Genomic DNA, 14,233 nt, shown 5'->3' with positions numbered 1-14,233 from the left:
TTTGATTTATATTCAGATCAGTAGTTAGTCTGCTTTTTTGATTTATTAGCTGGCTGGTTATTTTTCCTTGTTTTAATAATATATAATGCATTTGTTACTTTTGGAGTAAACCACTTTCAATTGCTAGGGAATAAAAAATAAATATATAAAGCAGCAAATAAACAAATCTAATATGCTCTAAAATGGCTATGACTTTGAGATGAATGTGAACACTGGATGTGTGTGTATTGGTAGAAGATAGAACTGCATTCCAAAGTATTTTCCTGACTACTGATGAATTATCTTATGTTACTCAAAAGTTAAAGTTTTAATTTAAATTCAACAATAATATGTTGAATGTTCATTATGTGCTAATAAGCATTGTGTAAGGCAATTTGGTAACAATTACAAAATCAAAATTCAGGAAAAGTGATTTCTAGTCTAACCCTATAGTTTTTTTTAGCTTTGTAGAAATAATTAAGTTAAACCTCAAATTAAGCCAGCTTAGAAGGTGAGGGCTTAATCACTCTCAGCTCAAAAACTTGATGTCTGATTTGCAGTCATACTTTTTATTTTTGTAAACTCACAAATTTGTTTAGACATATACGTTATCAGTATTACGCATTCCAAATTTTAAGATATTTACTTTTAGTTCTTAAAATAAAATTTTCAATAATAAAACATTTGGACCTCCAAAGCTCCTTCACTACTGACACAGAAGTTCCTGGAAAAAAGGATTTCCTTCCTTTTCAATTGTGATATACACAAAAAGGTATTATACAAAGAAGAAATAATATGAAAATGAGTACAGAAAAGCCAAAGTTACATGGCAAATTTACAGGACTGCAGTGAGAAATTCAAAGTCCTGACCATTAAGCACATTAAATTGCCTCTCCATTAAACATTAAAAAAAAAAAAAGAAGGAGGCTGAGATCAGGGGGATCATAGTTCAAGGCCAGCCCAGGCAAATACTTCACAAGACTCCATCTCTAAAACCAGAGATGTGGACTGGAGGTGTGGCTCAAGTGGTAGAGAGCCTGCAACCTGAGTTCAAACCGCAGTCCTACCAAAAAAAACAATTCAGTAATCTCTGTGGAGTTGGAGAAGAGAACGTTTATAGAATGCCTGTGTGTGGACACAAAGAATTCAGAAAGCAAGTCACAGCACATTAAGGCGGTGGGGATGGGGTGGGTATGTGATTCCATTTCCAGGGAACAGAGAAGTGTATATAAAGTGTGGAAATGGAAATGCACAGAAGGCTTGAAAAAAACTACTTCAAATTATTCCCAGTGGTGAGCACATTATGGTGGCCATGTCTGGGGACAGGCCATGGTGGTTAAAGGTGGTTTCCATGTTCCCTGAAAGGCAAGAAAATGTTACACTACGGGAATGTTTTTATTTATCACATAAGTAATTAAAGATTAATTTTTTCAGAAAAAAAGATGAAGAACTAGAGCTCTTGATCTAATAAAACCTTACATAGACTCACTATTTTAAGCACTGCAAAGTGGAGCTCACTGGAGTCAAGCAGAACACAGAGTCCTGTCTACACACTCACCAATTCTTCTAACTTGTATTAGCTTTGCGTTACCATAGCAAAATACCTGATGCTATTAACTGATAAAGAGGAAAGGTTTATTTTAACTCATGTTTCTGGAGGTTCTAGACCAATGTAGGGTGGGCCTCTGGCAATGGCAGTGCATCACGGCAAGAACACATGGAGGAGCAAACCACTCACAAGAGTCAAGAAGCAGAAAGAGAGAGAATGAGAGACCAGGGGTCCACAATTCCCTTTTAGGACATGTCTCTAAAGACCTGAATACCTCCTACGAGGCCCCACCTCCTAAATGTCCACAATACCTCTCAATAGCATCACCTTGGGAGCCAAGCCTTTATTCAAACCATAGATAACATTTTGTATGTATTCGATTAAATAAAACGTATTGGGATTAGTAATAAAAAAAATAAAAATAAAAGAATCATCTTAAAAACAGTTGAAAATGTCAAAAAAAAGTTCTGCTAATAAATTGGGTGCCTCTTTTCGGATGAAATGATTATTTGTTATGATAGTGCTTTAAGCAAATATTCACTTTGACTATTTGATAACTCAGAACTGCACATTTGTGGTGCAATATCACAAAATTGATGAATTTTGTAAATACACAGTATGGAACTTTCATAAATAAGATTCTATTTATTACAGAGAAGAGAATCAAAATCTTCCAAGAGAGAAATAGCTTTACAGAATTAGAAATGAATGTCCAAAGCATCCATTACATCAAAAGCATTCCACTTCCAGACACTATTGATTTGTTTTTCAGAGTTCTGGTAGATTGAAAGTATCAACATCCCTGGATTTGCTCATCAAATCATTTCACATTTGAGTGTGAAAAAATACAATTTGGATTTTTTCAGTTTCAATTTATTTCTGTGTTACTGATACATAACATAAATCTCACCCTATTTATGGGGCACCATGTAGTGTTTTGATACATGGAAGAAAACTGGGGAAAATATGTACAACACTAAAATATCAGTCAAACAATGTCAAGTTCATTATAGTCACTAAAAAAATAAATTCTGATCACTGGCTGAAGCTAATCAATTCATTTTTCTTTTTTGGGCTGCTGATGTCTTATTAAATGTTAATCAGTTTACTTAGCTATAGTGGATTATTAATGCTGCTATAGCTAACTTACAAACTTGTGGGTTACTGGTCTTCAGTCTTTCAGAATTTCCTTCACCTCATAAAAAGCATCAGTTGTTCATGCGAATTCTGGTTTTCTGTAAGTCCCAGTTATGCATTATATCAAAGATAGTCTTCATGATGTGAGTTTTTTAAAAGATAGGATGCACCTTTATAAAATGCAAGAAATTCCTCAGTTCTTATTTTCACTGGTGGAAAGTCCTCCTTAATGGATTTTCTGCATTTGTTTATTGATAGCCTCAGTGAGCATTTATTTTATTTACTTATTTTAATTGACAAATAAAAGCTTTATGTTCATAAGCACTATATGATGTTTTGATCTATGTACACAATATAGAAAGATTCAATCAAGCTACTTTTCATATTCATCACTTCAGCAACTTATTTTTGTGGTATTAGTGTCAAATATATATTCTTTTAGCAATTTTGTAATATACAATACATTATTTATTCACAGCAAACAAGACATGGAAGCAAAATAATTGCCCATCAAAGGATGAATGTATAAACAATGTGTGATATGCATACATATTAGAATTCTATACAGATTTTTTTTAAAAAAGAAAATGTCAATTGCAACAACAAAGATGAAACTGGAAGAAATTTTGCTAAGTGAAATAAGCCAAGTGCAGAGAGACAAATGCTATATAATATCACTTCTTCATAGAATCCAAAAAATTGATCATATAAAACCAAAGAGTACAAAGAAGGTTGCTAGAGGCTATGGAAAAGAGAAAGGAATGAGAAAAGGGAAGGTGTTGATCAAGGATACAGCATCTAAAAGTACCAGATTAAAGTAATACATTTAGATCTATTACTACAATAAGCATTTCTTGACTGTCTACACCATTTTCTTAGGCTATAAGATGAAAAATGCAATTATGTCCACACAAAGCTTATCATCAGTTGAGAAAAATGTGGTGCAGTTACACATTATTTATTATTTATTCATTCATTATTTATTTAAATATCAGTTAATACATCAGCAGGTAATACTGATCATCTGTGTATAAGAAAGCAAGTCTTGATATTGGATATATAAGTAATGAACATGACAGATAATCTTGACCTCTGTGGTGAGAAGTACAGAATTCAGGTTGAATTATGCAATAATTTAAATTGCAAATTCAATTAATGAAGAACAAGTGTTAAGATTCTGTAGTAATATACAGCAAAGTACCCATGCGTGGTGACACATGTCCATAATCCCAGCACCGGGATGAAGTAGGAGATAGTGAGTTCAATGCCAACCTGTGCTACAGAGTGAGTTCCAGACTAATGTGTGCTATATAGTGAGAACACACCTCAAAAAAATAACAGTAACAGCTGGGCGCTCAGGCGGCAGAGATCAGAGGGATCAAAGTTCAAAGCCACCCAGAACAAATAGTTTGGGAGACTCTATCTTGTAAAAACACTTCACAAAAAAGGGCTGGTGGAGTGACTCAAGGTGTAGGCCCTGAGTTCAAGCCCAATACCTGATAAATAAATAAATAACAATAACAAATACATGTTTTTCATTTTGGATTTCTTCAGAGTTTGAAATATTTACATGATATTATGAGACTTCTTCAGGGTGGTACCCAAGTTTAAACATGAAGCTTCTTCACATTTCATATACATCTCATACACATAGCCCAAAGGTAATTTTATAGAATATTCTTTATAATTTTCTGGAGGAAACAGTTTCATAGTGTGGAATTTTCCATTTGTAGCATCGTGTCAAAGCTCAAAAAGTTTCAATTTCTAGAAAATTTCAGATTTTGGATTTTCCCATACAGACATGTAGCCTATGCACATGAAGACATTGAAATAAAGAATGCCAGTCTAGCTGGGGCTGGACCACAAGAATCTGAAAACAGCAGAGAAAATGATGAGGCTGGTAGCTTTATCACAATTGCACAAGTGCAGAGAAGACTGGTCTGTCACAGGGAGTGTGAGGGTATAAATATGCATTACTCTGGATATGGTAACATAATCTCCAGCTTAGCTATGATTCTACATAACTATGTGTCTATTCACATGTAGACACAAAGTGACATTTACTCATACTTTCATTTGTTTACTTTGCTACCCTTCCACTCCCCCCAACACACGCATACACACAAATGCATGGACTTGCAAACATGAAAAAAGAAGTCCTTGGTTTTTAATTACTTATTGCTCATTGACCCTGAAGCTTTATACTTGGATATTGTAGTTCCGCGTAATTCAAAATGTCAGTTGTTGCTCAAGGAATAGTCCTTAAGTAATAGTCCAGAGTAGGTAATAGTACCTACTCTGCAGAACAAGACTAACCAATGATTGACAAGGAATCTTTCCAAGCATGTTCAAGCATTTCCTGATATATCTATAACTATGAGTACTTATTTCTATTGTGGAAAACCTGGAATACTTCTAAGGCTAGGTATAGATAACCCTCACCATGTTCTTATCCATGGATTCTTTTGCTCATTTCAAAACTGTGACAGTACAACATTGAATGTTTTATTTTTACATCATCCAAAAGGTTAGAACTCACTCTTACAAGATTTGAAAACGTGTTAGACTGCTTGGTGTAACATATTACCACAAAGAGTATGTGAAATCTTGCTATATTTTCATATTTTTTCAGAAGTTTCCTTAGCAAGAAAGCCACAATTAACATACCATTTTCAATTTTGCATTTATTTTCAATTCCCTTACATTTCCAGTTCAAAATGTCTGTGTCACACTAAGAGTTATGTAAAAATCACCTAACTTATTTTGAGATCACCATCATTAAGCTTTCTATTGTTAAATAATATTACAAGATTGTATTAAATTTTGTTTACTGGATAATGCATGAATGAGTGGATAAATGAATGCATAGATGATGACATTGTTTGAATAGGTATTTCAACTATGGAATTAAGTTTGGCTTGATTATATAAATGATTCCTGCTGTAAGTTGCTTGTAATGTATTATAGGGAGCAGAAACAAGCAGACACGTGGGCCTGCACTCCATCCACCTAAAAAGAAAAGTTGAATAGGGCAAATATATTATAGGAAGGACAAAGTTCACTAAGATCAATCTTGAAGGATAACTGGAAGTTTAAAGGATGAAGAAAAGAAAACATGATCCAAGTGGAGGGAAAAGCAGGAACAAAACAATATATAACAATGGAGAGAAACCAGGTGCTGGTGGCTCATGTCTATAATCCTAGCCACTCAGGAGGCAGATATCAGTAGGATTGCAATTCAAAGCCAGCCCAGGAAAAATAGTTCCTAAGACCCTATCTTGAAAATACCCATCACAAAAAAAGTGGAGTGACTCAAAGTGTAGGCCCTGAATTCAAGCCCCAGGACTCTGGGGGAGAAAATAAGAAAAAAATAATGGAGAGAAAAAGTTTACTAATATGAGAGTTTAAGGAAGCAGGATACACTTTCAGGAATATAATGAGTTTTGTTTTATCAAACTATATCATTTGACTTAGCATAAGCGTCAGTATTGATTTCAGGTAATTTAAGAAATTGATAAAAAGTTAGAAGTATTTTTATTATCCATAGTTCCTTAATGAAAAAAAATCTGTTAGTATTTTGAAATAATTTTAGTTGTAAGACATATATTCATATAAAAGGGTACATTTGTATATATGTTTAAGTGTACATATATGACATTTCATTCATTTTGAAATATATATGTTATATATTTGATCTTCCTCCTTACCTTACAATGTTAAATATTATTTCATAAAACACTGTTCAAAGTAAGGTTTTATTGGATTCAAGACTTTATATTATGTGGAAATAGTCTGATTTATTTAACTACAGATTCATATTAAACCAATGAAATTTACAAACATGAAAGCAATCATTTCCCTGAAAAGTTTGTGAGAAGTTAATAATAAAAAATTCTGACCCAGAATCTACCTTTGAGGTCTTTAATATAAATCTATGAGTAAAATAAAGTCTCAGGGCTGTTGTCATATTGCCCCAGAGAGACTAAGGAGAGCTCATATTCCCATATCGTAATATATCTGGCATCATTTATTTTTGAAAAAATTGAGTATTCTCAGGGTCAAAAAATTAATAAAACATTTGATTTCTTAATCTGCTATATTAGACTCATCTGATTTTCTTAACCCTTCTGATAAGAGTTTTGAGACTTATTTTTTAAATGTACATCTTGCTCATGAAAGATTATGCTAAGTGATTAGGAAGAGTACTATACTATGTGTATCAGAGTGCAAGGTCTAGTATTAACTGGCTTGTTTTGGCTCTACTACATTTTTGTATCTACTGGCTGAAACACTTCAGAAGTTGTATAGTAGTAAGAGAGGTTGTCTTCTGGCTTGTCTCTTCACTATTTCCTTGTTCCTATTCTTCTATAATATATAGAGCAGAGGATTGTCCTATCATATTTTGTTTTACTGTAGGTTCAAATAAGTATAAGGCAGAAAAGGATATGAATTATTTCATTCTGTTGGCTTTTAAAATTAAGAATATAAATGCAATATGTGAATCCACAAATCTTTGTTTAATATAATGGCCAGTCAAGCAGAACTTTCTCAAAGGAAACAGAAAATGGTAGGACCTAACCATCTTCTCTAATACTTTATCACTTAATACTTTATCACTTAGCTTCTGCTGCCTCAGAAATCATTCTGAAAACAAAAATAGTAGCTTAAAAAGCCAACTATTCATTAGTTCAGGATGCTATTTGTCAACTGAAAAATTCCTGTCTGCTCTAAACTCAGCTAATCTCAGCTAGACTGCTTATGAATATGCCTCCAACTGTGATGCTGGGAAAAGGTTTGCTGAGGTTGACTAGTTTCTCATGTCTCTAAGGTTTGCCCTGGACAAGTGTGATGACTGCTTTCCTCCACAAAGTTTCCCAACAGAGATCCACCTGAGTTAGGCTTGAAGTTGCCATGGAGTTGAGCAAGGTTTCAAGACAGTCCTAGCCAAATTTCCAGGGATGTGTAAAGAGACTCCACCTCTTGAGGGGAAGAGCTGAAAATACTATTGCAACATATGTGAATGTAAAGTAGTATTTTTGCTATTTTTTCAGAGGCAATGACTCATGTTTATGTTTTACCTAAGTATTCCTGTTAATTCTTATTATTTTTTGTTTGCTGGTTAGTGTTGGGGTTTAAACTCAGGACCTCATAATTTGCTAGGCAGGTTCTCTATCACTTGAGCCACTCCACCAGCCCTATTCCGGTTAATTCTTTTTTTTTAATATTTTTTGTCTTTTTCTTCATTCATTACATTTTTTCAGGAGCTTTTTTTGATCTATGGCTGAAATATTACTCTATTAAATATTTACTCAAACAAGTGATGAATTATAACATTTTTAAAAGTGTTTGTGATGTACACATAAGTTACATACATATGAATATATTCGTTGACAGATATAACTAGAAAGAACAGGTTGAAATCACATGGGCTTTCTAGTTTACATTGAAGGAGGACACAAAAGAATCCATTCAAGCATTAATTTCAGGCCCAAAGGATGAGCTGGAGTTAAGAAATTCTTATTGGCAGAGTAGAGAAAAAAAATTTTAGACTGACTGTCCTGGACCTATGACAATTAAGAATAATAACCACTTTAATATTCTCTTTCATCCAGTTACCATGAGCAATGCACTGCATGTAGTAGGCATTATTTTAATGATGAGAAAATAACAAATTGTACAATTAATAGATTTTCCTTTTGAAAGAAAGAGTAAGAACCCTGCTATTTTTCATAAACAGTTTGTATTCTATATCTCCTTTTATAGTGCACTAAGGAAATCACAAATATAGCTACTTTATTGTTCTTACTTCTCAAGATAGAGGGATTTATAGAAAAAGTATCTATCAGGAAATTTTAAAATATACCATATCACCAGAATCTAGAGTTTTATGTATTAAACTAATTTCCACCAATAGATTATACCTGTACATATGTCTGAAAATATTCTTTTAGTGGATCCCCACCCCTTACCTCTATTCTACTTCTTGCCTATTTGCTGTAGGTGAGTCTAACAACTTCCTTATCTGTGATCTCTTTAGATATCCTTTTGGTCTTTTACTTGATGCTATCTTTCATTTATTTGTTTCTTTGATTTATTTCCTATATCTTATTTTGTTATATTACATTATGACTAATTATTTTACAAATAAAAATTCTAATACCTTAAGAAGGAAAAATGGTGTGTACATTTTGATAATTAAAAATTGATGACCTAAACCTCTAAGGCTCTTGAAAAATATCCATATTCAGAAGCTCCAGAAAGTATCTGACTATCCATTTTCTTATGACAAAACCTGCTTTTCTTCAGGCAGAGAATCAAGGTCAATTAACACTTATAATTCACTTTCTCTTAAATGCATACAAGTCATATAGCGTATTTTCCCATTTTTCATTTTGATTATATATGAGTTTTGGAAACCTGGGGTGCCCTATCATTTATAACATTATTTCTAAATGATTAATATATTAACATTTACAATTATGATGTCTACAGCTGAACATTTAATCTACAACTGGCTTTTAATTTGGGGTCTTTTCCATAGCAAATACATTTTTCACTGTAAATATTATTAAGTTTTCCTTGGTATTACAATCTAGTATATTCAAAGGTTAAATAATCACTCAGTAAGGACATTGGACAAATGAGACGGCCAAAATATTTTTCCCTGACATTTAGATATAACAAGCAAAATTCAGTTTCAGTAATTGTGATCCATTTAATGCCGTATTTAGAAGATTGATACTTAGTAGTTTGTCAACTGACATTTGCAAGCAGACCAAAAGTTTTCTTTCCCTTTTTAGACACAACTGGAAAAATAAAATTTAATTAAGATGAAAATACAAGAATGGCAAATGTAAAAATAATTTACTTATAATTGAGTAAGACATATGTTTCCATGTGATATTTGGGCTTTTTCCAGACAGCTAAATCTTATAATAAATCTAATCAGTTTAACTTATTGTTGAAAAATGTATTGCTATGATATATAGGTTCCATGATTATTATGGAAATCTTTTAAAAATTTCAAAGAAAATATTGGTAGTTGACTTGGTTCAATACTGATTATTATTTTCTTGTTGATATTTAATTCTACTAAACAGAACAAGATGGAAGAACAATAGTAAAAAATAAGTACTATTTCTAAATCTGGCATCAAAAAGCTATGTATTTTAGCTTACATTTAACAGATATTCTTATCAAATAAGAATGCTCTGAATCTTGTGTTAAAGTTTCTATTACTGATAAATGGTCATAGTATGATCCACCTGATATTAGGTTAGACTCTCAGTGTTTGTGATTTTCAGTTAGTTTTCATTCTTTCCATGATATTAGACCACATTTTCAAAATCTTGCCTGTTGTCTCATGTATGTGTCATTGGACATCACAGTGATAAAACAAGAAATGATGGACTTATGACAATCCATCATTACTATAAGAGAGATAAGAAGGAAAGAAATGCAACCATGTTGTTCATTGATAAACTGATGTATAGCTGCTGTTATGTATTTTCTTTCTTCTTTTTCTTTTTATGAAGACTTATTAAGTCTTTATAATTAAAAATCATAGTGTACATCAATCCTAAATGTGACAAAATCCCTCTATTCCCTGTGTGCATTCTTAAATTCCTTTGATCTGATGACAAATTTAATAATGAAGGAATATTATCATGATCAGTAACATCTCTTATTCATAAAATTTTTCTAAAGCATTTCAGTAAGATGACCAAAGTGCCATTTCTAGTATCTAATACTGCATCCTAGTTTTCACAGTTGTTTGCTATTTCTCTACATATGGATTTGTCTGATAAAGACTGATGATGAATAGATATTTATTCAATTAAATATAAAGTAGTTGAGAAACCAGAACAAAAATTGATTTTTTTGGTATTCAAATGGAGGTATAGAACTTGAAACAAAAAAATCAGTCATTATTTTTGCACATTAGCCAGTTAGCAATAAAAACCTGTCATTCACCTTGATAATCACTAAGGGAAAACTGGAATCAAAACTTTCACTCTCTAGTGAATTTTGTTCAATTTATATAAGTGGGATGCAGGATGGTATTAAGATTAAGAACTAGTTAGGACAATATAACACTCCATATTAATTAACTTGTGATGTATAATTAACATGTTATAATTTATTGTGTATCCATAATTACATTTAATCCATTTTCTGGAGATATTAGGAAGTTCCAAGTGTAGAGAACTGAAAATAGAAGTTTGACCTACAGACTCTTAACACTTAGGGTGTCTCTTATATACTTAATTCAAATTTGTCTAAATGTGTTTAATAGTAAATTTAATTCAGGGATTTTTAATATATACACTGAGTACTTATTTGGGTACTCAGTGTTCAAAAATAATGCTTTCATTCCTTTCACAAACCTCCTATTACTTCAGCAGAGCCTGGCAGTGATAGTGAGGTAAAATAAAGTCTGAAAGTGACAGTTGAATTGAATGAGTGGATAATATCACATGAAATGTCTTCAAATCAAAAGAGTCACATAGGCAGTCAGAGGTGTGAGGGTCCATGGCACACTGAGAGAATAGTGTATTGTCAGAAGACCAGATTGTTGCAGACAATTGTCAAGGGACAGACTTCTCAAATATGTGCTGCTTACCTACCTTTGTTTTAGAGGAGAGAAGGTTAAAAGATCTTTTAGGTTACTGGGTTGGATATGACATCAGAGCAACCACTGAAGTGGGTATACTGTTCAAAGTAATTTGGAGAAGTTGGAAGCCAGGAACTAAAGGAATGAGTGATGATAGGTGAATAGAGATAAGGATGGAAAAGAAAATGTCACACTGTATTTAACAGCCTCAACATAAGAGTTGTTGAACAGAAAAGTGAGGAAGTAGAGCCAGGAGGAGGAGGCCAATTCTGGCACACCACTCAAGGCTATGTGAGAGTTAGAGGAAATTCTGTTGCTTGTTTTGGATGGGTTTCTGAAAATCAAGTCCAAACGTGGAGAAACTATTCTCTCTCTATGTAATTCATTGGGTACCAATAATGGAGTGGAGTGTATTTAAAATGGAGATTAGCAAAGGTGAAATGTAAGAAGTAAATAATGAGGGCTCCCTAGATGAAAATAAGAGTATCAAAAGCATAGTTGAGAGCAAGGTTGCTGTCTCTGGTGGGAAATTAAGAATCCTGGAGCTAGTGGTATAGAGAAGTGAGAAGTAGCCAAGAAGGAAAGAGGAGATTGAGAGACAGCCATGAGTAGAACCCACCAATCTTAAATAATGTTTTGGTTGACAGTTCTCTTTAAGGAATTTGTTAACATTAGACAACATTACTTCTCTTTGAAAGATTTGTTCATTTTTTTAATACTGGGTGGGGAATCTAAGCAAGATTATAGAGGAGGTATTCTATTAGATTTTTCTAGAGAAATAGTAGCTGTTCTAAATAAGAAAAAATCCAAAGATGGAAAACCCAAATTTAATTTAGAAATTGTACATATCTAAGCTTGTTCAATTAAAGGGGCATTAATATTTTGCAGAACGTACACTGAAAAGTTGTCATATACTGACAAGATCTTACACTCGGAAACCAACAGACTAGACTACATATTGAGGGATTATATCTCAAAATGAAATCATTTGTAATCTTATGGGGTGGCTCAGGTAGTAGAGCACTTGACAAGTAAGTGCTTGGCAAGGACCTGAGTTCAAAATCACAGTACCATGTCACTCATGCTTATTACACTGTATTATTATTTTTATGAATATAGATTATTTATTATGTAGTATAGCTTCTGAAATTATTTTACCTTATAAGTTTTGTCTCCCAAACAAAATAATTTTTAGCTGCCATCCTTTGCAGTTTTTAGTCACCTTAAAAATAACAGTACTAGATGACTATTCTCATCAGAATAAATATCTTCTTAAGAACTGCCTCAAGCCAAGCACAGGTGGCTCAGGTCTGCAATCCTAGCTACTTAGGATGCAGAGATCAGGAGGATCATGGTTGAAATCAGCCCCGGGCAAATAGTTCAGGAAACCATGTCTCAAAAATACTGTGTACACATGTATGTAAATGGAAAAATGATACCTGTTGAAACTATTCCAGAAATGGAGGTGGCAAATAAAGGAGAATGATGGAGGGGGTAAATTCAAGTATGCTGTACTTGATATATTGTAAGAACTTTTGTAAATTCCACAATGTACCTCCACACAGCACAATAATTAAAAAAAAAAGAAAGAAAGAAAATATCCAACACAAAACAGAGCTGTCAGAGTGGCTCAAGTGGTCGTGTGCCTGCCTAGCAAGAGTGACGCCCTGTACCACCGAAATAAATAAATAAATATAAGAAGAAAAAAGAGAACCACCTCAAGTTTGGGGGCACAAGTTTGTAATCTCAGCTACTCTTAATGCAGAAACAGGAAGATCATGAGCTTGTGGCCAGACTGGACAAAGATAGCTATGAGATCCTGTATCTAAAAAAAAATAAAAGAAAAAGGGTTGGGTGTAGTTAAATTGGCAGAGCACTTCTGTCATATGCTTAAGGTCCTAGGTTCAATCCCTAGCCATGGAAACATAAGTAAGTAAATAAATAAATAAAACCTCAAACTTTCAAACTCCTGTGATAATTAGCATAAACATCGATAACCCAGACATTTTTTCTGCATTTTACTTTAAGAATAATTTATAGGGAGGAGCAAGAGCATAATCCCCCAATGGCTGTTTTTATAATCTTGTGTTATTTTTAAATTTTGTCTAAGTAATAAAGTGCAGTTCGATTAGCAGTTTAGTCCTTATATTTGTGAAGTATCAAAGGATGATAAATATAATAGTTACAAATGAATTTCTTATAAGTATGTATGTGACCCTATGTTTATGTACATGCTGTTTATGTTACTATTTTTATTCATCTTAACCAAAAAAAGAAATCAGTGTCTCTGATATTTTTGTATTGCTTCAGTTCCATTAATAAGAAGTGATTAATCACATTTTGATAGCCATTGTTAGTAGACATAAAATTGTTTCAAATTGACTACCAAGCAAAATAATTCACCTCCATTATGTCCCCTAAGTGTCAATTACAGATAATATTAGGAATGTAAATAATATTAACAGGTAGTATATCTTTGCTGACAGAACACCAGCTGTTTTCCTCCCTCCTCTATCTCTTCCTCCCTCCTCTATCTCTTCCTCCCTCCCTTCCTCCTTCCCTTCCTTTCTTCTTTCCTTTTTGCCTTTTTACTCTAGTTTTTGCTTACTTTCTTTCCTTCACTTTGGTGTAACAGTCATTAATAAATGTATAAAGTGATATAGCACTGCAGCAATATTTTCATAAAAATGAAATGTGAGCTTTTACTCATATAATAATTAGAGAAAGGGTCTTAGTCTGACGGTTGTTTTGTTTTTTAGCCTATCTGTTTTGAGTTAAAGCAACCTTTCTTTTTTAAAAATTATGATTTTTCTCAGTAGAGCTTGAAGTATAATTAATTTAAGATAAGCAAGGCTGTAGAGACATGTAGAGAGGCTCTCCTAATACCTGGAATATTAAAAATACACACATTCATCCATCTCAGAGGATTTCTACCTCTCAGCTTATTACAGTAC

This window comes from Castor canadensis, chromosome 4, assembly GCF_047511655.1.
Source record: "Castor canadensis chromosome 4, mCasCan1.hap1v2, whole genome shotgun sequence".
In the NCBI taxonomy this organism is placed as follows: domain Eukaryota; kingdom Metazoa; phylum Chordata; class Mammalia; order Rodentia; family Castoridae; genus Castor; species Castor canadensis.
This window is presented reverse-complemented; position numbering follows the sequence as displayed.